This window comes from Neoarius graeffei, chromosome 8 (genome assembly GCF_027579695.1).
Source record: "Neoarius graeffei isolate fNeoGra1 chromosome 8, fNeoGra1.pri, whole genome shotgun sequence".
Taxonomy (NCBI): Eukaryota; Metazoa; Chordata; class Actinopteri; order Siluriformes; family Ariidae; genus Neoarius; species Neoarius graeffei.
Genome location: NC_083576.1, coordinates 84199663 through 84223437, shown reverse-complemented (window position 1 = coordinate 84223437; position 23775 = coordinate 84199663). Strand labels below are relative to the sequence as shown.

The following is a 23775-nucleotide window of genomic DNA, read 5'->3' as shown; positions in this document are numbered from 1 at the left end:
CCGGACACCTCCCAACCATTCATCGTGGAGGTGGACGCCTCGGACAGTGGTGTCGGTGCGGTACTCTCTCAACGTTCGGAAGGAAAGCTGCACCCCTGCGCTTACTTCTCCCACCGCCTGAGTCCTGCGGAGTCCCGGTACGATGTGGGGGATCGAGAACTGTTAGCGGTCAAACTGGCCCTTGAGGAGTGGAGGCACTGGCTGGAGGGAGCGCAACATCCATTCCTGGTTTGGACTGACCACAAGAGCCTGGAGTACCTCCAGCAAGCCAAGAGACTGAACCCTCGACAGGCTAGGTGGGCCCTGTTTTTCAGTCGGTTTGACTTCACCCTCTCGTACCGTCCCGGCTCCAAGAACACCAAACCTGACGCACTGTCCAGGCTGTTCTCTGCCACTAACAGGGAGAATGAAGTCGGGCCTATTATCCCGGTGTCCCGGATTGTGGCCCCTGTTCGCTGGGGTATTGAGGAGGCTGTCCGACGAGCCCAACGCCAGGACCCCGGTCCTGGGACGGGGCCACCGGGCCTCTTGTACGTCCCACATCAAGCCCGGGCCAAGGTTCTCCAGTGGGGTCACTCTTCCCCTCTCACCGCCCACCCGGGAGCTCGGAGGACCCTGGACTTCCTGAAAAGACGCTTCTGGTGGCCTAACATGGAGCAGGAAGTAAGGTCATTTGTCCTGTCCTATGAGGTTTGCACCAGAACCAAGAACCCACGACAGCGTCCCCAGGGTCTCCTGCATCCTCTGACCATTCCCCGGCGTCCCTGGTCCCATGTGGCAGTCGACTTCATCACGGGTCTCCCTGAGTCACAAGGTAACATGGTCATTTTGGTCATTGTTGACAGATTCTCCAAGGCCTGCCGCTTCATACCTCTGTGCAAACTCCCCTCTGCTCTTGAAACAGCGAAACTTATATTTAATCATGTCTTCCGAGTCTTTGGTCTTCCACAGGACATTGTCTCAGACCGAGGGCCCCAGTTCTCCTCCCGAGTGTGGCACGGGTTCTGCAAGGTCATCGGAGCCACTGCCAGCCTCTCCTCTGGGTTTCACCCACAGTCCAATGGTCAGACGGAGAGGCTCAACCAGGACCTGGAAACCACCCTGCGAGGCCTGGCTATGGATAACCCGACATCATGGAGCACCTGGCTGCCATGGGCAGAGTACGCCCACAACACCCTGCAGTCATCGGCCACCAAGCTGTCGCCATTCCAGTGCCAATTCGGGTTCCAGCCACCTCTGTTCCCGGACCAGGAGGAGGACGCGGGGGTGCCCTCGGTCAACCAATATGTGAGACGGTGTCGCAAGACCTGGAGCAAGGTCAGGAAGACCCTCATACAGACCTCCAGAACCAACCAGACTCAGGCCAACCGCCACAGAAGACCTGCACACACTTTCCGCCCTGGGCAGCGGGTTTGGCTGTCCACTAAGGACCTTCCGCTGCGGGTGGAGAACCGCAAGCTTGCTCCTCGCTACATTGGCCCCTTCAAGGTGGTGCGCAGGGTGAACCCTGTCTCCTACCGGCTCCAGTTGCCCCGGACTCTGAGGATCAACCCCACTTTCCATGTTTCCCTGTTGCGGCCTGTACTGACGTCTACGTATGCCCCTGCCCCTAGGAACCCCCCACCCCCCCGCATCTTCCAGGGGCAGACTGTGTTCACTGTGCATCGCCTGCTTGACTCCCGCCGGGTCCGCGGCGGGTTGTAATATCTGGTGGACTGGGAGGGCTATGGTCCTGAGGAGCGCTGCTGGGTTCCTGCTCGGGATGTCCTAGATAAAGAACTGTGTCGGGACTTCCATTCGGCCCATCCGGATCGCCCTGGGAACGTCAGGAGACGCTCCTAGAGGGGGGGGGTCCTGTTAGGACTTGGACTGTTTTGGCCTCTAGAGGCCGCTGTTATTTCCTTTTCGTGTCTTGTTTATTTTGGCCTCTAGAGGCCGCCACTGTTCCTGTGTTTTGTGTTTTTGTTAATTGCCTGTTAGTCCTAATTATCTTCACCTGTGTCCTTAATTAGTTTGTGTATTTATACCCCTGAGTTCAGTCCTCTTGTCACGGAGTCTTTGTGCTGTTATGTTTATCTCCAGTTTCCTTTGTACTGTGTTTTGTGGATCTTCTGAGCTTTTGCATTTTTGCCTTTTTCTTTTTGAATTATACTCTTTGTTTTTGTTTTTTTTGTTTTGCCCTGGATTGTATATAGTGTACATAGTATAAATAAACCTTTTGTGACTTTTTCTACTTCCGCCTCACGCCTCTGCATTTGAGTCATTCCCCTGGTGGCCGAGTGGGGGTTTGCTGGATCATCACACCAACGAACCAGGTTTGAATCCCAGCAAAACCCTAACAAAAACAGGATACAGAGATCACACAAACTCACTATTCATAAAATCACACATGTTGAAATTTATGGATCTGGTCAAATTCAGAACAGCACAAATACTGTACAAAGCGAGAAATAATCTATTGCCAAAAAATATACAAGGAATGTTTAGTGAGAGAGAAGGGGGATATAATCTAAGGGGAGACCTAAATTTAAAAAAAAACAAAGGTTCAAACAAAGATGAAAAACATGTGCGTATCGAGCTGTGGGGTGACTTTATGGAACAGACTGGAGACAGAAATAAAACAAAGTGCAAATATAAATCTCATCTCATTATCTCTAGCCGCTTTATCCTTCTACAGGGTCGCAGGCAAGCTGGAGCCTATCCCAGCTGACTACGGGCGAAAGGCGGGGTACACCCTGGACAAGTCGCCAGGTCATCACAGGGCTGACACATAGACACAGACAACCATTCACACTCACATTCACACCTACAGTCAATTTAGAGTCACCAGTTAACCTAACCTGCATGTCTTTGGACTGTGGGGGAAACCGGAGCACCCGGAGGAAACCCACACGGACACGGGGAGAACATGCAAACTCCGCACAGAAAGGCCCTCGCCGGCCATGGGGCTCGAACCCAGGACCTTCTTGCTGTGAGGCGACAGCGCTAACCACTACACCACCGTGCCGCCCCAAATATAAATCTGTTTAAAAAAAGGTACAAAAAATATTTTAAACAAGTATATAGAAGAGGAAGTATGTTAACGGAGGATGATGAGGGATAAATAGAATAGGGTTGATTGTTATATTAGAACTAACTTAGTATATGGTATATATGGTATATATTTATTTATGGGGATAGTTTATATATTTATATTTATAGGGATAGGTATGTAATAGATATTTATTTTTGTAATGATTTATATAGATATTTATGAAGTGTATATATGGTATATAGTATATATATATTTTTTGTAATGATATATTTATATAGTAATAATAATAATAATAATAATAATAATAATAATAATAATACATTCTTTTTATATAGCGCTTTTCTAGACTTTCAAAGACGCTTTACAACAAGTATAGAAAAAGAAAAAATAAAGAAAATAATAATTAAATAAAATAAAAATAAAAAGGCCACCAAGTAGGGGTCAGGATGTAATTCCCGTGGTGTAGCAGCCACAGTCCCACCAAAAGGCGCACGAAAACATAGTCCCACATCTCCAGCGACGCCGCCAGCCACACCGCCCGAACACCACGCCGTGGATCCACAAAGCGAGCAGAGAAGCTCCGCCACGCAAAGCGCTGGTGTGTCCCAAACCGCCCGCACATCCGCCGCGACGCCACCGAGCAACACCGCCTGGAACATCACGCCAAGCGTCAAAGCGCAGAGCGCTGGACAACCACGATGCCAAATGAGCAACGAGCTCACTGCAGTCCAACAGCCGGGAGCGCAGGCATCACCCGCGGCGAACCAAGGCCTGGAGGGAAACCAACGCCCAAAACTGGGTCCGGAGCCACTCCACAACCGGCGGACAAAACACTCAAACAAACACCAAACTACACAAACATGCACAAAAATAAATAAATAAATAAATAAAATGAAAACAGAAAAGAAAGAAAATGAAATAAAAAAGCTTAGATATTTATGAAGTGTATATATGGTATGTAGTATATATTTATTTTTGTAATTAAATATTTATATAGATTTTTATGAAGTGTATATATATATATATATATATATATATATATATATATATATATATATATATATGGTATGTAGTATATATTTATTTTTGTAATTATATATTTATATAGATATTCATGAAGTGTATATATGGTATATATTTTTATAGGTGTATCAATGTAGTTTGGATTTCGGGGTAGTTAAAAAGGGGTGGGAAATTAAAAAAAGTATTGTACTTCTTCCCACTCCTTTTTCGAACAATGTGCGGTGTTTTGTAATGTCTTAGCTCTTTATGTTATTTTATTTTTTTTTATTTCTCGTTTTCTTTCTTTTGTATGTACAAATAGTTACATGCATTTTTTTTATACATGTTCGAAATAAAATAAATTCATTCATTCATTCAACATTGGAGAAAGCTCTAACATTGATAATTTTCTTTCTTAAAACAGCAATCAATATGGTTGGTGTTATAGATTTAACCAAGTACTGTGTGTGAGATGCGTTTTATGATCTGTGGCAGTAACTCAAGAAGTCCTCCAGCATCTCTCTGTGTTGCTCCTCACCCTGCTGCCCTGAAGAGACGACACCATTTCAGCACCTCTGTTTTGGACCGCCACATGTAGCGTGGTCACTGCTTGGAGCCTGAGAACTACACACACAGCTGACTCCACTCAAGTGATGCCACTCTCTGCTCTCCTTCAGCAGCAAGGGGAGTACAAATCAGTGCTGCAACCAAAGAGGTCAGTGCTCTCTGAGATCCAAAAGCTTGCTGATTGCTCTCTCCCCTCTATCTCCAGGCAACAAGGCCTGTAATGAAGACGATGACAAAGAAACACCTTTTTCCACGAGAGCTGCCGCTGCAAATCCTGACCCGCTGCAGGTTCTCGACCTGTCACGCTGCTGCTGAATTCCATCGGTGGACATACAGTGGTGCTTGACAGTTTGTGAACCCTTTAGAATTTTCTATATTTCACACAAGTCCTAAAAGTAGATAAAGATAACCCAGTTAAACAAATGAGACAAAAATATTATACTTGGTCATTTATTTATTGAGGAAAATGAACACCTGAACACCGGGACCCTCTCCACACAGGCCCTGTTGATGATGAGTGGCTGGATGTCAGCTTTGTTTTTCCTAAAGTCAATAACCAGCTCCTTTGTTTTGGTGGTGTTGAGGAGCAGATTGTTGACTTTGCACCACTCTGACAGCCGCTCCACCTCGTCCCTGTATGCTAGCCTTGAACTTTAATTTTATTTATTTTAATTTATTTTATATTACTTGTATTTATATGTTTTATTTATATTGATGTGATGTGTTTAAATACGCTTTATCAATTAATAAAGTAGTAGACCAGGTGGGGGCAGTAAAGCGCCTCGGTGCTCCTCCAACCGCCAGAGAACATTGGAGAAGAAAAAGCCACTGTATGTGTTTCTTGCTGGAAAATCTGAAGACAACAGCGCCAATCATCATTATATTAAATATTCCTAATAAAATTTCCAGTGGAGGTTATATCTGGTACAATTAAGAATAGAACTGCATTGTTTTGCTTACGTTTGAAGATTCATTGCGCTTTAAACCCTGAGGTAAGTTAAAATAAAGCTGTGAGGTCGAATCCCACATGGGTGTCCATTGTTGAAGTCCACTCCATTCAGTATGAGAGAATGCTTTTCAAAACTCTCCTGGGGGAGAAAAGTGCGTGAAAGACATTTTCAGTTGGCCGAGGGTCTGATGCGCGGCTGAAGCGATAAAACAGTGGATCCCAATTAATTGCAAACCATTTCAGATTTATACAATTAAAGAGTTTTTGAATTGTTGATATTGTTCTATCAGTTACTGTAGGTGATGGGATTCATGTGTCAGGCCTGAGAGAGCTCAGAGTGAAAAATCTGAAATAATACTCATCTTGAATTTTAATATAATAACAATGAAAGGGAAGTCTTGAATCAGATTTTGAGCTGAAAAATCTCCTGCCTGAATATTGTATCCATACAGAGACCCACAGAAAATAACACAAGCAATGCTTTAGAAGAATGTTTATCATTTCTTAAAATAGTCACAGTGAATGAAAGTATTATTGGATTGCATCAAATGTGTTTTCCTTTTGTAAGCTCATGTAAAAATACAGAGAACTAGAATATCATATATATAAATTTTAATAAGATTTGACCAAAATAGTAACAACTCAATTCAGTAAATACTGCGCTGTCTTAGTACGACTAAAATGCATCTCTCTCACTAAACACTTTCCAACAGAATTTTTAAAAAGCACTAGAAATCCTATCAAAATCCTATCGGAATGCATCAAAGGAATTTTCTCATTTGCAAACTTTGACTGAAAGTTTTCAAACAAAATGGCACGGTGGTGTAGTGGTTAGCGCTGTCACCTCACAGCAAGAAGGTCCGGGTTTGAACCCAGCGGCCGGCGAGGGCCTTTCTGTGCGGAGTTTGCATGTTCTCCCCGTGGGTTTCCTCCGGGTGCTCCGGTTTCCCCCACAGTCCAAAGACATGCAGGTTAGGTTAACTGGTGACTCTAAATTGACCGTAGGTGTGAATGTGAGTGTGAATGGTTGTCTGTGTCTATGTGTCAGCCCTGTGATGACCTGGCGACTTGTCCAGGGTGTACCCCGCCTTTTGCCCATAGTCAGCTGGGATAGGCTCCAGCTTGCCTGCGACCGTGTAGAACAGGATAAAGCGGCTACAGATGATATGAATATAAAATCGTGAATATACAATAGATAAAAACAATTCATATAGATTTAGTTAACTAACCTAGATTTTGTAGCTTTATGTTTTTGTTTAACTTTTTCACAATAAAAAGCATTAATGTTGAGGTTTCCAAGTTCATGAACAGTTATACATAATCGAAATCTCAAACACGTTGTTGTTAATGGTATTAATAATAATCTTTTTTAGAGCTGTTATAATGAGTTCAGCAGGAAACAGACGGTGCTCCTCTAGGACGTCTCAGTCTCCTGATCCCTCACAGGTAAAGCTCAATAATGATTTGTGTTGCAAAAACAATAACAGTATGATGTTAAAGTTTGACCAGTGTTTGTCTTTTGCTGCCTCGCTTCACTGCCAGCCTACAAGCTGTCCTAATAATCACACAGACCCTAATATATAGATTTAGGCACTGCCTAAAAGCGAAGCTCCCATCTGTTTCTGGGTTGTAGAATCATCTTATATCATAGCCAGTCTCTTTTGCTTTATATCTTTACTGGCTAGCACTGGCCACTTGGTGGTGTGTATGACTGGTAATTACTAACACTGGCCACGAGGCGGTGTGTATGACTGGTAATTACTAACACTGGCCACTAGGCGGCGGCACGATGGTGTAGTGGTTAGCACTGTCGCCTCACAGCAAGAAGGTCCGGGTTCGAGCCCCGTGGCCGGTGAGGGCCTTTCTGTGCGGAGTTTGCATGTTCTCCCTGTGTCCACGTGGGTTTCCTCTGGGTGCTCCAGTTTCCCCCACAGTCCAAAGACATGCAGGTTAGGTTGACTGGTGACTCTAAATTGACCGTGGGTGTGAATGTGAGTGTGAATGGTTGTCTGTGTCAGCCCTGTGATGAACAGGCGACTTGTCCAGGGTGTACCCCGCCTTTCGCCCATAGTCAGCTGGGATAGGCTCCAGCTTGACTGCGACCCTGTAGAATAGGATAAAGCGGCTACAGATAATGAGATGAGAATGGCCACTTGGCGGTGTGTGTGACTGGTAATTACTAACACTGGCCACTAGGCGGTGTGTATGACTGGTAATTACTAACACTGGCCACTAGGTGGTGTGTATGACTGGTAATTACTAAAACTAGCCACGAGGCGGTGTGTATGACTGTAATTACTAACACTGGCCACTAGGCGGTGTGTATGACTGGTAATTACTAACACTGGCCACTAGGTGGTGTGTATGACTGGCAATTACTAACACTGGCCACGAGGTGGTGTGTATGACTAATTACTAACACTGGCCACTAGGCGGTGTGTATGGCTGTAATTACTAACACTGGCCACTAGGCGGTGTGTATGACTGGTAATTACTAACACTGACCACTAGGCGGTGTGTATGACTGGTAATTACTAACACTGACCACTAGGTGGTGTGTATGACTGGTGGTACACGGACAAACCACAAAAAATTGACTCGATGGGTTTACCATTTTTTCTTAGGTATGGTGCTCCGCTCATAATACATAAAGCCCTGCTCACACTACAGCTCGCAATGGGTTTCTGAATACTTGGCGATGAAAAATTGGTAGCATCGCCACCAATCGTGCGATGCAAGGCAAATGTTCTCCGAGTTTCACGAGGTGTGTATCTGCTTCATGAGTGGCCCAAAATGTTGCAAAAAATGTCAAGGCATGCGTTGAAATTTGGTGGCAATGTTTTCGTCAGCAAACTAAGCAGCGAATACTCACGGATGGTTTTGAGAATACTAACTGAAGCCCAGAGAACCTTCTTTGAGCCTCTTGAGATGCATTTGACTCGAATCCATGTCCCCAGTGCTCACAGGAGATTCATCGGCATAGCCTAATCTTCCCCGAGACTTAAAAAGCGCGTTGTGCACACTCTTGGGACCCAATTATAATGGAAAACACCTGATGCTGATTGTGCTCAAATCAGGACATGCATATCAGGATGCTGTTTTCCCAGAGGCTTCGTAAAGTATTTTGTCAGGTATGTGGCATTTGACAGATGTCAGTGCAAGATGCATGTTTGTTAGCAGGTGTAATGTTTACAAAAACAAAACACAAATGAAACCAGAAGCAAAACAGCAGAGTATTTAACCAGAGTCATAATCATGGCTAGAAACAAATGTGACACTGATGATGATACTTCACAAAATTTCTGTGAAAACAGTGTCTTCATATGCATTTGCACTCAAATCAGTATCGGGTGTTTCTCATAATGACTGGGTCCCACGATCACGCACAACGCACTCCGTGAGTGTGCGTGGCCGCTCAACCTGAACCAGAGTCAAGTGTGCAAAGATGTGACAGTCAAGTGTTCGCCTGCTGTGTGACCACAACTTTTAGCTCACCTGTACGTTGTCAAGCATCGCCACCAAAACACCTCATTTTCATCTATAACCCATCACAAAGCATTGCGAGCTGTAGTGTGACCGTAGCTTAATGAAAAAGGAAATCTAAAGTCTTTTCTGAATAACTGTTATTCTTGTTTGATCTTTTTAGCTGTATGAAGACGTGAAAATTGAGATTTCAGATGGAGGGACATCCGAAGTATCAGGAGTCTGTGTGAAGAAAGAGGAGACACTGGAGTTGAACATCTACAACCATGAAGAAAACCTCGAAAACCCACCTGAAGTTCTCGCCGTTAAAGAGGAATATCCTGACAATAAAGACTACCTCTGTACGAGATCAGGAGCTCAGTAACACTCTCACTGATTATTCTACCTGACACATTATCTAGTGCACTGAAAGTATAATAGTGGGTTATTTGGGATGTAGCCTCTGTTATAGATAATTTAATCACCAAATTATGACTAAATGAACTTGCATGGTTTTTATGTTTTTAGAGAGTTTAATATCATGCGTAGGAGTAAGGCAAACTAAATAATTTTTTTCTTTAAATACATACATTTAAATAGTTACCCCTACATTTGCTCCAGAACAACACTGGTTTCCAGCTCCATGGATGTCAGGGCTCGTGCAGGTCCTTGAACTCCTTGAAAAGTGCTGGAATTTGAAAACTCATTTCAAGGGCACTTGAAACTCTTGGAACATAGGAAAAAGAAAAATCGTAAATACTCCTTGAAAAAATACTTAAATTCTTCCCATGTATTTAGGTGTAATAATTAAAAAATTAAATTAAAAAGGAAAAATTAGAGAATATAGAAAAACGATGACACCATTGTCATTTAAAATGAACACTCTGGGCTTCCTGTGTTTTCGCACATGCACTTTGGTTCTCTGGTGCCATATTGAATTCTGCTGTTGGGCGTGCAGGTGTGCACAAGGAGAGAAAGGCGTGCAAAAGGAGAGAGAGAAAGAGTGCATGAACCAGGATGTCAGTGATGAAATTTTCGCTATGCAAACAAGGAGACGTATACTAGAAGATTCATCTCAACTGAAAGAGAGTGTTGACAAGCTGATGGAACTAGCAGAACAAGAACGCAAGTTAGTGCATGTCACGAAAGCCAACAGCTTCAAGAGGACAATAAAGGATATGGAACTCGAGGCTAATGAGGTAAACGATAAAATTGAAGTGCTAAAGAAGAAGCTCAAGCTTTAACATTTTTATTTTTGAGTGAACCAAATCGCTTAGCTGCAATGGTTACATTGCTATAACACAGAGACAGTTTGTTGCAAACAAATTCTGCCGTATACAGTTTTTTAGAAAGTTTTCCATGTTTAAATTTGTTGTTGAAATGTAACAGATTTCAATTACATCAGTGACGGTGTTTCTAACGATTGTTTTCGAAATCTGTTTTAAAATATAACAAGCAAAAATAAAAGAAACGAATAAAATGTAACACCTGTGCAAAGGCCACGTTTTTTTCTAATAACAAACGAAACAAAAGGCTCGGCTACCAAGCTTCGAACCATGAGCGACTTTAACGATCGTAAATTCCAAAACTAAACACCTCAAAAAGCAAAGAAGACTAAATATAAACACAAACTATGTCGATATCATGGTTGTGAAACTGGTTGTGGAGGAATATTTTGGAAAGGTTTTTGCAACCCAAAATGCCAGTTTTCCCTCATTCAAAAGTTCAATGAAATGTTCATTATCCTGATTGTACCCATCGTGGTGTGGCCCTTGAAAATTTTGATTTTGGTCCTTGAATACTCCTTGAAATGTCCTTGACTGTCTTCACAAAAATCCTGCACGAACCCTATATGTAATTATTTACAATATATGGCTAAAGTTTGTGCACCCCGACCATCACACGCATATGTGGTTCTTCTCCAAACTGTTACCACAACATTAGAAGCACACAATTGAATGTTTTTGCAAGCTGTAGCTTTCCAAATTCTCTTCACTGGAACTAAGAAGCCAAAACCTGTTCCAGCATGACGATGTCCCTGTGCACAAAGCAAGCTCCATGTGTGTTAAGTTTGGAGTGGAAGAACTCTAGTGTCCTGCACAGAACCCTGACCTTGAACCTACTGAACACCATTGGGATGAAGTGGAACACCAACTGCACCCCAGGCCTCCTCACCCAACATTAGTGCCTGACCTCATGAATGCTGTGGTGGAAAGTATTCCCAGAATAGTGTAGCTTAGTTGAAAAGCAAAGAGGATTGAATCTGGAATGAGATGCTCAACAAGCATGTGTGTGTGTGATGGTCAGGTGTCTAAATACCTGTATACAGGTTTCGGGGAATACTGGTGGTGCATCATCATGGTGTCATAGCTTTAGGGTTGTGGATTTGATCCTGAGCTCAGATTATTGTCTGTGTTGAGATTTGCATGTTCTCCCCATGTTTGTGTAGGTTTCCTCTGGGTCCACTTGTTTCCTTCAGATATGGGCAAATAGGGTATGCTTAAATTACCACTAGGTGTGAACGAGTATGTTCATGTGTGGGTGCATGATTCCCTGCAGTGGACTGGCGTGAGTGTATTCTGGTTTACTCTTGAAGTGGGTGTTGCCTACACGTGAAAAAAATTAATTTAAATGCCACTGGAAAAATGTGTAGATCTAGAAATGCCAGAAGTGTCAGCATGCTCAAATAGGGAAACGAGTGGTTTGTTTATTTATTTGATTGATTGATATATAATTTTTATTCTGCACACATTTAGACCACTATAGACTCATGCACACCTGCAACATGTCATAGCAATGACTTCATGAATTTTTTCAATGACAAAATTGAAAATATCTGACAAATTTTAAACTAATAATTTAAGGCCAGATAAGTAGAGTAACTCTGTAGTTAACAATATAAATGATTTACCAATTAGAATATTTTACTCCCCTTAGAGAAATCGAACTAATTTCATTAATCTCCACATCAAAATCTTCAACTTCTGTACTAGATCCCTTACCTCTTCAAACAGATAATCTCATCTCATCTCATTATCTCTAGCCGCTTTATCCTTCTACAGGGTCGCAGGCAAGCTGGAGCCTATCTCAGCTGACTACGGGCGGAAGGCGGGGTTCACCCTGGACAAGTCGCCAGGTCATCACAGGGCTGACACATAGACACAGACAACCATTCACACTCACATTCACACCTACGGTCAATTTAGAGTCACCAGTTAACCTAACCTGCATGTCTTTGGACTGTGGGGGAAACCGGAGCACCCGGAGGAAACCCACGCGGACACGGGGAGAACATGCAAACTCCACACAGAAAGGCCCTCGCCGGACCCGGGGTTCGAACCCAGGACCTTCTTGCTGTGAGGCGACAGCGCTAACCACTACACCACCGTGCCGCCCAAACAGATAATACCAGAAGCAATTGAACCTCTTCTAAAAATAATAAATTTTTCCTTTAGATTTGACTATGCACCCAAATTCTTTAAACTAGCAATTGTCAAACCCCTGATTTAAAAAAACCTGACCTCAACCCCTGTCAGCTGTCCGATTATAGGCCAATATCAAACCTCCCATTTATCTCCAAGATCCTAGAAAAAGCTGTGTCACAGCAGTTATGCTCATATATCTACACAGGAATAACAACCATGAAATGTATCAGTCAGGATTTAGACCTCATCATAGCACAGAGATAGCACTGGTTAAAATAGTAAAGGACTTCCTGTTGGCATCTCATCAGGGCTGTGTCTCCCTGCTTGTATTGCCTGACCTTGGTGTAGCCTTTGAAACCACTGATCATTCCATTCTCATGGACAGACTAGAAAATGTTGTGGGAGTTAAGGGAATGGCCCTCTCCTGGCTCAGGTCTTATTTAACTGATCCCTATCCCTATGAGTAAATGGTGATTTTTCTAGACATACTGAGGTGAAGTTTGGTGTTCCACAAGGTTCTGTATTAGGTCCACTGCTTTTTTCTTTATATATATGTTACTTGTGGGTGATGATATTCGTAAGCATGGTATTAGGTTCCACTGTTATGCTGATGACACAGTTGTATGTTTCTGCAAAGCCAGATGAGAGACATGAGCTTAATAAAATTGAGGAATACGTAAAGGATATTAGACACGGGATGCTTATTAACTTCCTTCTGCTGAACTCTGACAAGACTGAAGTACTTGTACTAGGACCACATGCAGGTAGAATTAGGTTTTCTGATTACACAGTAACTCTGGATGGTCTTTCTTTTTTTTTCATGTGCAGCAGTAAAGACCTCAGTGTAATCATTGACTCCAATCTTTTTTCATTTGAAACTCATATCGATAACATTACCCGGATAGCTTTCTTTCATCTCAGAAATATTGCTAAGAAATATAATGTCACTACATGATGCAGAAAAACTAGTTCATGCTTTTGTTACCTATAATTTGGATTATTGTAATGCATTACTGTCTGGATGTTCCAGTAAGTGTGTAAACAAGCTCCAGTTAGTTCAAAATGCAGCAACAAGAGTCTTTACTAGAACTGGAAGATATGACCACATTATCCCCGTCTTATCCACACTGCATTGGCTCAAAATCAAATTTTGTGTTGATTATAAAATACTACTATTGACCTTTAAAGCACTGAATGGTCTCGCACCACAGTACCTGAGTGAACTTCTGCTGGTACCTCATATAGTGAAGGCTACATCAGGGAGCAGAGCATTTTCTTACAAAGCCCGACAGTTATGGAACAGCCTTCCAAGAAGTGTTCAGGACTCAGACACAATCTCGGTGTTTAAGACCCCGTCCACACGTAGCCGGGTATCTGCTAAATCGAAGATATTTTTCTACGTTTTGGCCTGTCATCCACATGAAAACACATCAAAAACGAATATTTAAAAAAACTCCGGGCAAAGTGAAGATTTTTGAAAACTCCGTGTATGCCTTTTCGTGTAGACAGAGATCACCGGAGTTTTGCGTTTTAGAATGTCACAATCTGCGCCAAAAAAATTACAACAAATCTGCCCTGACGTCAAACGTGCGACCTTTGTTTACTGCAGAAGCCAGATTAAGCATGGACTTAAGCTAGCCACACGCTACGGTGATCCACGCGATACCGAACCGACCCATTTCAGAGCCGACTCCCGACAGGGCACGCACATATCCCCCGACTGTTGACGAGTGCAGTCGCGATTGAAGCTGAATTACAAATGACACAACACGGAATATGTAGCGCACTATCTAGGCTGCATGAGCTGTTATTTCCAACCTTAAATAGTGCACTTATATAGGGGAGTTAAAGCGATTTGGAATTCAGCCACACAACTTGAGCAGAGTGGCTTTCCAGCCCACTGTGTCTATGGATAAAGCTTCAGTCTATGGAATTACAGGATATACCTGCATTAGGTGCTACCAACACGTATTTCTCGCGCTAGAAATTGTGTTTAATGATGTCACGTGTTATATGCGAAAGATATGATTGGCTATTGCTAGCGACTCTCGCCGATCAGTCTGGCTCCCGATTAGTTTTTCGAATCGGCTGTGAGATGAGTCAGTACCATCGAAAACTAGTCTTTACGCCTGACTCGCGACTTCAGTTGGCTCGGTACGCTGAAAATCGGCGTAGTGTGCGGCTAGGTAAAGAGTAATGGATTGGAGTAGTGCCTTGAAAGCGTTAATTATTGTGCAGGTGCTATTTACATGTTTAATTTTAGAAGCCCAACTACTGCTCCAAGAGCACAGGCGATGTGATTAGGGGGTAGGATTTGGGGAAATAATGCCACCTACAGGTTTGGAATGCTTATGAATGTGATTGAAAACGCAGATGTTCGGTTATGTGTGGAAGGGATTTTTTTCGAAGACGAGGTGGTGTGGATAAAACATTTTTATAAACGGAGGGGGGGGAAATGTTCGGTTTTAAAAATATCCGGCTACATGTGTACATGGCATAAGTCTAGGCTGAAAACATATCTGTTTAGTTAAGCCTTTTGTTAATAGTTTTTAATTAGGTAAAGGAGTAGATCTGGAGGGTTCTCATGCATAGAGTGTTTTTGGTAAACTGGGATGTATGGATGCTGACACACACCCCACTCTCACTTGCTCACTCAGGTTTGTTGGTGGTGTAGTGGCTGCTGCTTTATGTCCCAGGGCACCGTCATGTCTGTGTTACCTTCTGGCTCTCCCCTTTTAGTTATGCTGTCATAGTTAGTCTTGCTGGAGTCCCTGCTTGCACTCCGTGCAAAATGTATCCTGTTCTTATACTCGTACATTAGGTGATATTGGGCATACCTAACAAGCTGTGTTCCCTCACCCCTGTCTCTTCCCTCTGTCTGTCCCTCTGAGTTACTTGTCAATCCTGAGACACCAGCGGTGCTGACCTCTTCTGTTCCTCGGACTTGCCTGATCCATCCTGATGCCCTACGTCTGGCTGGAGTCTTATCTCATAACACCTGTGGAGGATGGCCGTGTATGGACAGTTGAAAGTCACACTTGGAAGACGCACTGGACACTTACAGTAATACATTTATGTTTGAGGACTACAGTTGATTTGCTGACTTTAGGACTGCAGTTGTCATGAACAGTTTTGCATTCAAGTTTCCATCAATGAACAGTTTACAACTTCAACAAAACAGACTTCATGCTAAAACTATAATGAATTTCCTGGTTTCACAGTGAAACTTTGTGACTATATAGGATACAGTTATAGAAGTGAGTTATTTATAATCACGCTATGTGTTATCACCCAAATGAGGATGGGTTCCCTTTTGAGTCTGGTTCCTCTCGAGGTTTCTTCCTCATGTCGTCTGAGGGAGATTTTCCTTGCCACCGTCGCCACAGGCTTGCTCATTGGGGATAAATTAGGGATAAAATTAGCTCATGTTTAAAGCCTTAATTTTCTATAAAGCTGCTTTGTGACAATGTCTATTGTTAAAAGCACTATACAAATAAACTTGACTTGACAGTTATTTTTGTTTGTACCTGCCTGTGATTTCCTAACACATTGGTTGGCTAGATGGTTCTATTTCTCAAACGATCAACAAACAAGTAGGCTGATTTAAATCAACCATGACCAGGCAGTTATTAAGGATGCATATTCATGTAACTTATGTTTGTATCCTGAAAGATCTCCTTCCTGGTGCACACATCTAGTCTCAACCAGCTGCTCCATTAACATTTGTGGCAAGCTTCTTGGGCTAATATTTATACAATTCTATTGTAAATGTTCTCATTTTACAAATACTGCATACACGTTTGGGCATCATTTCTTCCCATTGTGTTTTTGCTACTCCCAGATTGTGAAGTTTGCAAATCCTTCTTCTTTCACAAGTGTGAGCTTCACGGACCACCCCTCTTCATCCCTGATACTCCTGTTCTCATGGGAGTTCCTGACCGAGCCAGGCAAACACTTCCTCCTAAACTAGAGATTCGGAAGTCCGGTATTCCTGACGCAGGCCTGGGAGTGTTTAATAAGGGGGAGACTGTTCCAGTAGGTGCACACTTTGGACCCTACCAGGGAGAGCTGGTGGACATAGAGAAAGCCATGAATAGCAGATACTCCTGGGTGGTGAGTTTGTTCTAAATGTGTTATAAAGATTTTTATCTTTTTACTTTTAAGAAACAAAATGTCACCACTGGATGAATGTAACTCCCAAGAATATCAGTTTCTGCTTGGCAGTGATATGTGGAGACACTTCAAACACACTTTAAGGTCTGTCAAACTGCTGATAACTTGGTTCTACTTGTACAGTTCACTCTTAAATAATTTACATCAATTAACTGCAGGAAACCAAATGTGTGGGCTCTCACAACTCATAATCTAAAAGATTTCATGTAAATGAATAAGCTTAGCTTTTGCTCTACAAAACTCTGTAAAAGGCAAAGCTTAAAGAGAGCTCACTGTTACAAAATTAATAAATTAATGAAAGAGTGGGTGGCACGGTGGTGTAGTGGTTAGCGCTGTCGCCTCACAGCAAGAAGGTCCGGGTTCGAGCCCCATCGCCGACAAGGGCCTTTCTGTGTGGAGTTTGCATGTTCTCCCTGTGTCCGCATGGGTTTCCTCCGGGTGCTCCGTTTTCCCCCACAGTCCGAAGACATGCAGATTAGGTTGACTGGTGACTCTAAATTGACCGTAGGTGTGAATGTGAGTGTGAATGGTTGTCTGTGTCTATGTGTCAGCCCTGCGATGACCTGGCGACTTGTCCAGGGTGTACCCCGTCTAGTCAGCTAGATGGGGTACAGCTAGTCTAGTCAGCTGGGATAGGCTCCAGCTTGCCTGCGACCCTGTAGAACAGGATAAAGCGGCTACAGGTAATGAGATGAGATGAAAGAGTGCCCTCTCGGCTTAAGTGTTCTAGTGATGAAGCTCAGCCATTGCAGAACGCTGGCAGGACAAAAAAAAAAGTGCTTTACAGTACATACAAATTCACACACAAGCTCTCATAGGATACAAATATTTTGAAAATTAAATGAATTTTCATGAATACCAAGTCTTTTGTGTCCAGCTTGAGAAATGAGGCCCAAAAGAGAAATGTTTGAATCTGGATCAGTCACGTATCCAGGACCAGAGGTATACTGAACTAAAGCTCACAAATACTTACAGTAAATGGATAGTACTTGTAGGTGCAATTAGTAATTAAGCGATCAATCTCATTGTCATTAAATCTCTCATGGAATCAGTCTCATTAAATAATACCTTTAATTTTGATGCTTAATAATAAATTATCAAACAACTACATTATGCTATATTCCAAATTATTATGATCACTTACCATATTACACAACCTATATGCACCTTGGAATTCTTTGAGGTTAGGTGACTTCAAGGAGTATGGAAGCAACATGGACACAGTTTAACAGAATAATTGAATTTATTATAACAAAGATAAAAATGGATAATAGCAGTTGGAATCATTATATACAGATATAATATGGTGTGTGTGTGTGTGTGTGTGTGTGTGTGTGTGTGTGTGTGTGTGTGAGAGAGAGGCCTTATGACCACGTGTTTCTAAGTACAGCAAGAGAGTTAGCTTTGGTTGCTGGCTAAGATGTTTGTGTCCACGTGGTGGACAAAGAGTTAGCCTGTGTGTGGCCTGAACAAAGAGTTAGCATGGATTGCTAGCTAGGGTGTGTTTGTGTATGAGGCCTTGTGACCACGTGTTTGAGACAAAAGATTAGCTCTGTGTAGCTAACTAAGATGTGTGTGTGTGTGTGTGTGTGTGTGTGTGTGTGTGTGTGTTTGTGGAAACAAAAGAATTAGCTCTGGTAGCTAACGCCACGTGGTGGAGGCCTTGTGGTCCGATGAGACAATACAATTAGCCCTGGATGCTAATGAGACAAAAGAATTAGCCGTAGGCTAATTTCACTAGCTTATAGCATTACTAAATCCACTGAAATCTTGATGCGGTCAAGATACGTGTAATAATGAAATTAAAGTGTTAGCCAGGAATAGAGAGAGCGAGCATGCAAAGCCTATCTATTAAAAAATTGAGAGATTAAAACAAAATAGAACAATCAATTCAACACCGAGTGTCTACAGTGTACACAATTAAACCGTTCCTGAGTTTAAATTTACACTGCTTCATAAAAGCTAATTCCTAAGACTAGTTTATGCCCAAAATTTTCCAGTCTTACTTAGTATCTTGCCTCTATGCAAGATTATGAAGAGATGTTCCGAGACTTTTGGAGTTTCACCGTTGTGGAGCACGTGAGTCGCTTCTATGGAAGGCAGAGGATTTCTTGGTCTGACGCGTGGTCGCTCGTGATGAAAAGAAAGTCTCTGATCAGACAATGTGCACAGTGATTTAATTAGAAGGATCCGGTCGCTTCAATTTTAAATTAACTGCTTGGGCGGCAGTTTGTAACGTTACTGATAGACAAAGAAAAAAACGGTTGTAACTCATCTGAGTTAGATCGCGCAATTCTGGATTTTTACCGGGGCCAGTGGTAAACAAAGAAATCGCGTTAAATCGTGGATCTTGCAAGAAAAAAAGAAAAGACGTCTTTATCTTGGGTTTGCTCGGCAGAGCGAGCGGTCCTCCTTATGTCCGTGTGCTGAGTTTACGCGGAGCCAAAAGAGACAGAGTTGGAAGTTTCCGGGTTACTTATTCCTTCATGGAGGATGTGACGTAGGTGATCCCACCCAGGCGTGACGTAGGTCAACGCGGAAGTTGGCTGATGGGAAATGTAGTTTCTTAAAGAGATGGGCTGCTGTAGTTCTAAAAGGGACTGTACCTACATACTTATGAAAAATATTTTCTACTTGTACAAAACCTATTTCATGACAGAACTGACATTAAAGTTTGTCTGTTTAGAGGCCAAAACACAAGGGACGGATATTTATCAGAGAGTCTGATTGAACAGCACAGCTTTGCCATGTCAAAGACAAAACCTTCGAGTAAAAACTTCCTTCACCTAAATTCTGATGTAAAGTCTTGCCTGCATTTTTTTAAGGTTACTAAATTCACCTCGGAGGTTGTCAGCGTGTTCTGTGAAACTAAACATACAATAAAGAACTTTTTAATTCTGCCTTCATAATGCTTAATATAATATTGGCATGAGCCATTATTCTCGTTCCTGTGTACGTCATTTAATTTGAAGGCATGGATTAAGTTAATGAAGAAAATATAAATGTGTAATTTTTCTACAGATATGCAGGAGCAGGCAGTGTGAAGAGTACATAGATGCCACAAGAGAAATGCATGCAAATTGGATGAGGTGAGGAATACACCAGTTGTTGGGTCTTTGCTTAGTCATTGGTTTTACAGTGCCTAATTTGTTGGAAGAACTTTTTCTTCCGGGGCGGCACCGTGGTGTAGTGGTTAGCGCTGTCGCCTCACAGCAAGAAGGTCCGGGTTCGAGCCCCGTGGCCGGCGAGGGCCTTTCTGTGTGGAGTTTGCATGTTCTCCCCGTGTCCGCGTGGGTTTCCTCCGGGTGCTCCGGTTTCCCCCAGTCCAAAGACATGCAGGTTAGGTTAACTGGTGACTCTAAATTGACTGTAGGTGTGAATGTGAGTGTGAATGGTTGTCTGTGTCTATGTGTCAGCCCTGTGATGACCTGGCGACTTGTCCAGGGTGTACCCCGCCTTTCGCCCGTAGTCAGCTGGGATAGGCTCCAGCTTGCCTGCAACCCTGTAGAACAGGATGAAGCGGCTAGAGATAATGAGATGAGATGAGAACTTTTTCTTCCTGTCACTGATATCTCCCCCATGCTTTTTCTTGGTCTGTAACTCTGATCTGATTTTTTTTTTTTTACCTTTTCTGCCACTTTGCCTTATTGTTTTAGGTATGTGAATTGTGCTCGTAATGATGAAGAACAGAATCTTGTGGCGTTTCAGTATCGAGGGGGAATTCTGTATCGTTGCTGTCGACCCATTAACCCAGAACAGGAGCTCTTGGTGTGGTATGATGAGGAGTATGCCAAAGAACTAAGTCCTGCGTTTCACAAGCTCTGGAACAAAAAGTGTTCCGTGAATGGTAAAGTACACCATACATACTGCAATTCATTTCACTTCGATTGAATTATTCACTGCCTGGCCAAAAGAAAGTCATCATTACCATTAAAATAAGCAAATACTTAAGAGGCTTTGTTTCAATAATTACTGCAGTGAGTCAAACGTTTCAGCTGGCAACAGTTCTTTAAACTCTAACTGATGCAGTGAGTAGCTTCTCGTTTCTAAAACGATCATGTCGGAAGAATCCCATCGTCCAAAGTAAATGTTTTTCAGAAGGGCCAGTTTGTTGGCCTGCATCAAGCAAAGAAAATAATGAGATTGCTGACATTGGCGGCGTGGTGGTGCTGTCGCCTCACAGCAAGAAGGTCCTGGGATCGAGCCCAGCGGCTGACGAGGGCCTTTCTGTGCGGAGTTTGCATGTTCTCCCCGTGTCTGCGTGGGTTCCTCCGGGTGCTCCGGTTTCCCCCACAGTCCAAAGACATGCAGGTTAGGCTAATTGGTGGCTCTAAATTGACCGTAGGTGTGAATGTGTGTGTGAATGGTTGTTTGTCTCTATGTGTCAGCCTTGTGATGACCTGGCGACTTTTCCAAGATGTACCCCGCCTCTCGCCCATAGTCAGCTGGGATAGGCTCCAGCTTGCCTGCGACCCTGTACAGGATAAGCGGCTAGAGATAATGGATGGGTGGAGGGGTTAATAACTGTCCAACGCATTATTAAAACCTGGAAGGATAGTGGTGAAGGGATCAGGACACTTTTTCCAATGACCATTTTGTCCAAAGCCTTTTTCATACACACTTTCAATTATTTTATATGTGGTTACAATATGTGCAACAAGATCGAGATATAAACAAACCATAATTCATTTAAGGGAGTGCATTAAACAGGTTTATGACTGCGTCTCCCCGTAATAAATGGAAATAAACAATTTTTGTATAGCAAAAAACTGCCGTAGTACGAGCACTTTGACACAAAAGAGCGGTGTAAGGGGGCGTAAACAAATAGACCCTGACCATTACAGGCTGCTCTCCGAGCTTTGAGTCCAGTGAAGTTGTTTAATTCATCATATAGCCAGTCTTAATAAGGCCAACACAGACTTAATCAGTAAAATGTTTCAATAAGTATTTTATTAATTTAAAGGAGTGCATTAAGCAGGTTTATGACTCTGTCTCTCTGTAAGAAATGGAAACGTATGCCTAGTGATAGTGAGGTGACAATATGCGACAAATTGCTGTATATTTTTAAACCAATCCTAAAGAAGAATTCTCAATAGAATTTGACCGAAGCGGAAAACATTTTTGTAAAGCAAACAAGCAACCTTACCATTACAGGCTGCTCTCTGAGCTTTGAGTCCAGTGAAGCTGTTTAATTCATCGTATAGCCAGTCTTAATAAGGCGTGCACACAGTCCAAGTCAACTTTATTGTCAATAATACCATATGTGCAGGACAGAGAGAGAATTGAAATTGCGTTTCCCTCTTATCTGCGGTGCAAACAGTAATAAACATGAATATAAAATATAGGTACAAGATATAAACTTAAAAAAAAGGGAGGGGTTATTTACACACACAAGCTAAAGCTATCTAAGAAAAGACAGTGGCAATCCAGAAAGTGCAAATGTGGCAGTGTAAACAGAATTAACGGTATAAATTTGAATGTGACGAATGACAATATAAACAGAATGAACAATGTAAACAGGAACAGCAGTCTGACAGTATAGAGGGTTCCCCGCATGACGTCACCGCGCCGCGAGATTTCGGTAGTCGCCATATTGGAAGACCAAGTACACATCTATGCAAGTACATACATACATAAAACAAACTAAACCTGAAATGTAGCCAGGGCCGGTTCTGCCCTAATCTGGACCCCGGGTGCAGGCATCGCGCAACCCCCCCCCCCCCCCCCCCCCCCCCCCCAAAAAAAAAAAAAAACAAACAAAACACACCAGTCTAAATCAGGACAACCAGTGTTCGAACTACGGGGGTACTCGGGGGATCCGAGATCCCCTGAAACAGACATGAGATCCCTTGAAAACATGATTTGGGAAATGTTGGGGGGGTCTCTAAAATATTGGCAAAATGATGTTTATTGACATAGAAATCGTGTGTAACGGGAAGCATTTGCATATCCGAAGTGTTGTGTTTACATCAAAGATAAAATAAACCGATATGACAACGACTGCTGCTGCCAGGTTGGTTGCTGAGTAGCCTGACTGTTTTTTTTTTTTTCTTGCGTGTGGTATCATTGTTGACGCGAGGTTGTTTTTTGAACATGCCAATGTGGACACGATTTCCCCTGATGAGTTATGACTTCAGACGCATGTGTGGAGGTGTGGAATCCGTGTGATATATGCATAAGATAGGCTTCTCATGTGTTTGGAGATCCGCGCTCCGAGACAAGCGCAAGCACCCCCCAGGGAAAAAAAGGGACCCCCCGAAAATATCGGCATAGTTCGAACACTGAGGACAACCATCACATAACTATAACCTATAAACCTTTTATATCAACTATTTTAACTAAATGGGCTATAATAAATAAGCCTGCAGGCAGCCAACGGTGGGCTGCCTCAGAAAAGTAACCATTCAATGACACAACTGAAAGCCTGCAGCCACGGCGGGCTGCCTCAGAAAAGTAAACCATTTCTCCTACCTTAACTCGTTTTGCTTTTTCTGCCTCCTTTTTTGTATTTTCGACCCTGCGTTTATTTTCTTTCCTTTTCTGAAAACCCGATTTGTGTCCAGACATTTTGTTCTGCTACCAACGAACTAACTCGTCAGGTCTCGTCTCTCGAGTCCGCAATGAAGGGAACAATTGAGACATTTTTACAAACAACCAATAAACAGCCAATAGGGAGGTTGCAACGTTCAGGCTCTCCTTTGCTCACAGACACTCAGTAATGCACTTATTCTCTGTCTCCTGGCAGAAAGCTCCTTGGTTTGCTTGTGTCTCAATCACAGCTGGTATTCTGTAGAAAGACTTCTTTTCACCTTTCCCATCAGCTTTGTTAGAACACCCTAACACAGCACAAAAATTTAACATTGTAGGTTTATGATGAATCAAGTGCCTCGTGGGTTTAAATTCCGCGCGCTGCCGTTATTTCCCCCAATCACGAGTTTGTTGGTCTTCCAATATGGCGCAGGGTTTGTTTACTTCCGGTTTCCGGTGACGTCAGTGGGAAGGGTCTATAGTAGGGCAATATAGTTGTTTCAGTTTTTCAAGATGCCGGCGCGTGCGGACGCAGCGGCACCTCTCTGTCCCGATAATGTGGTGTTTACATGTTTGCCTTCGTCGGTGTGCTCGAGTGATGGTATGTTTTCGTCGCGTTTCTCCGTTCCAAAGCG

General features: G+C 42.9%; 1 pseudogene; it reads left to right on the top strand.

The window, feature by feature from the left end:
- Positions 1 to 5420: 5420 nt before the first annotated feature.
- Positions 5421 to 23775, top strand: part of LOC132889952 (zinc finger protein 850-like) — a 58372-nt pseudogene continuing 40017 nt past the window's right edge.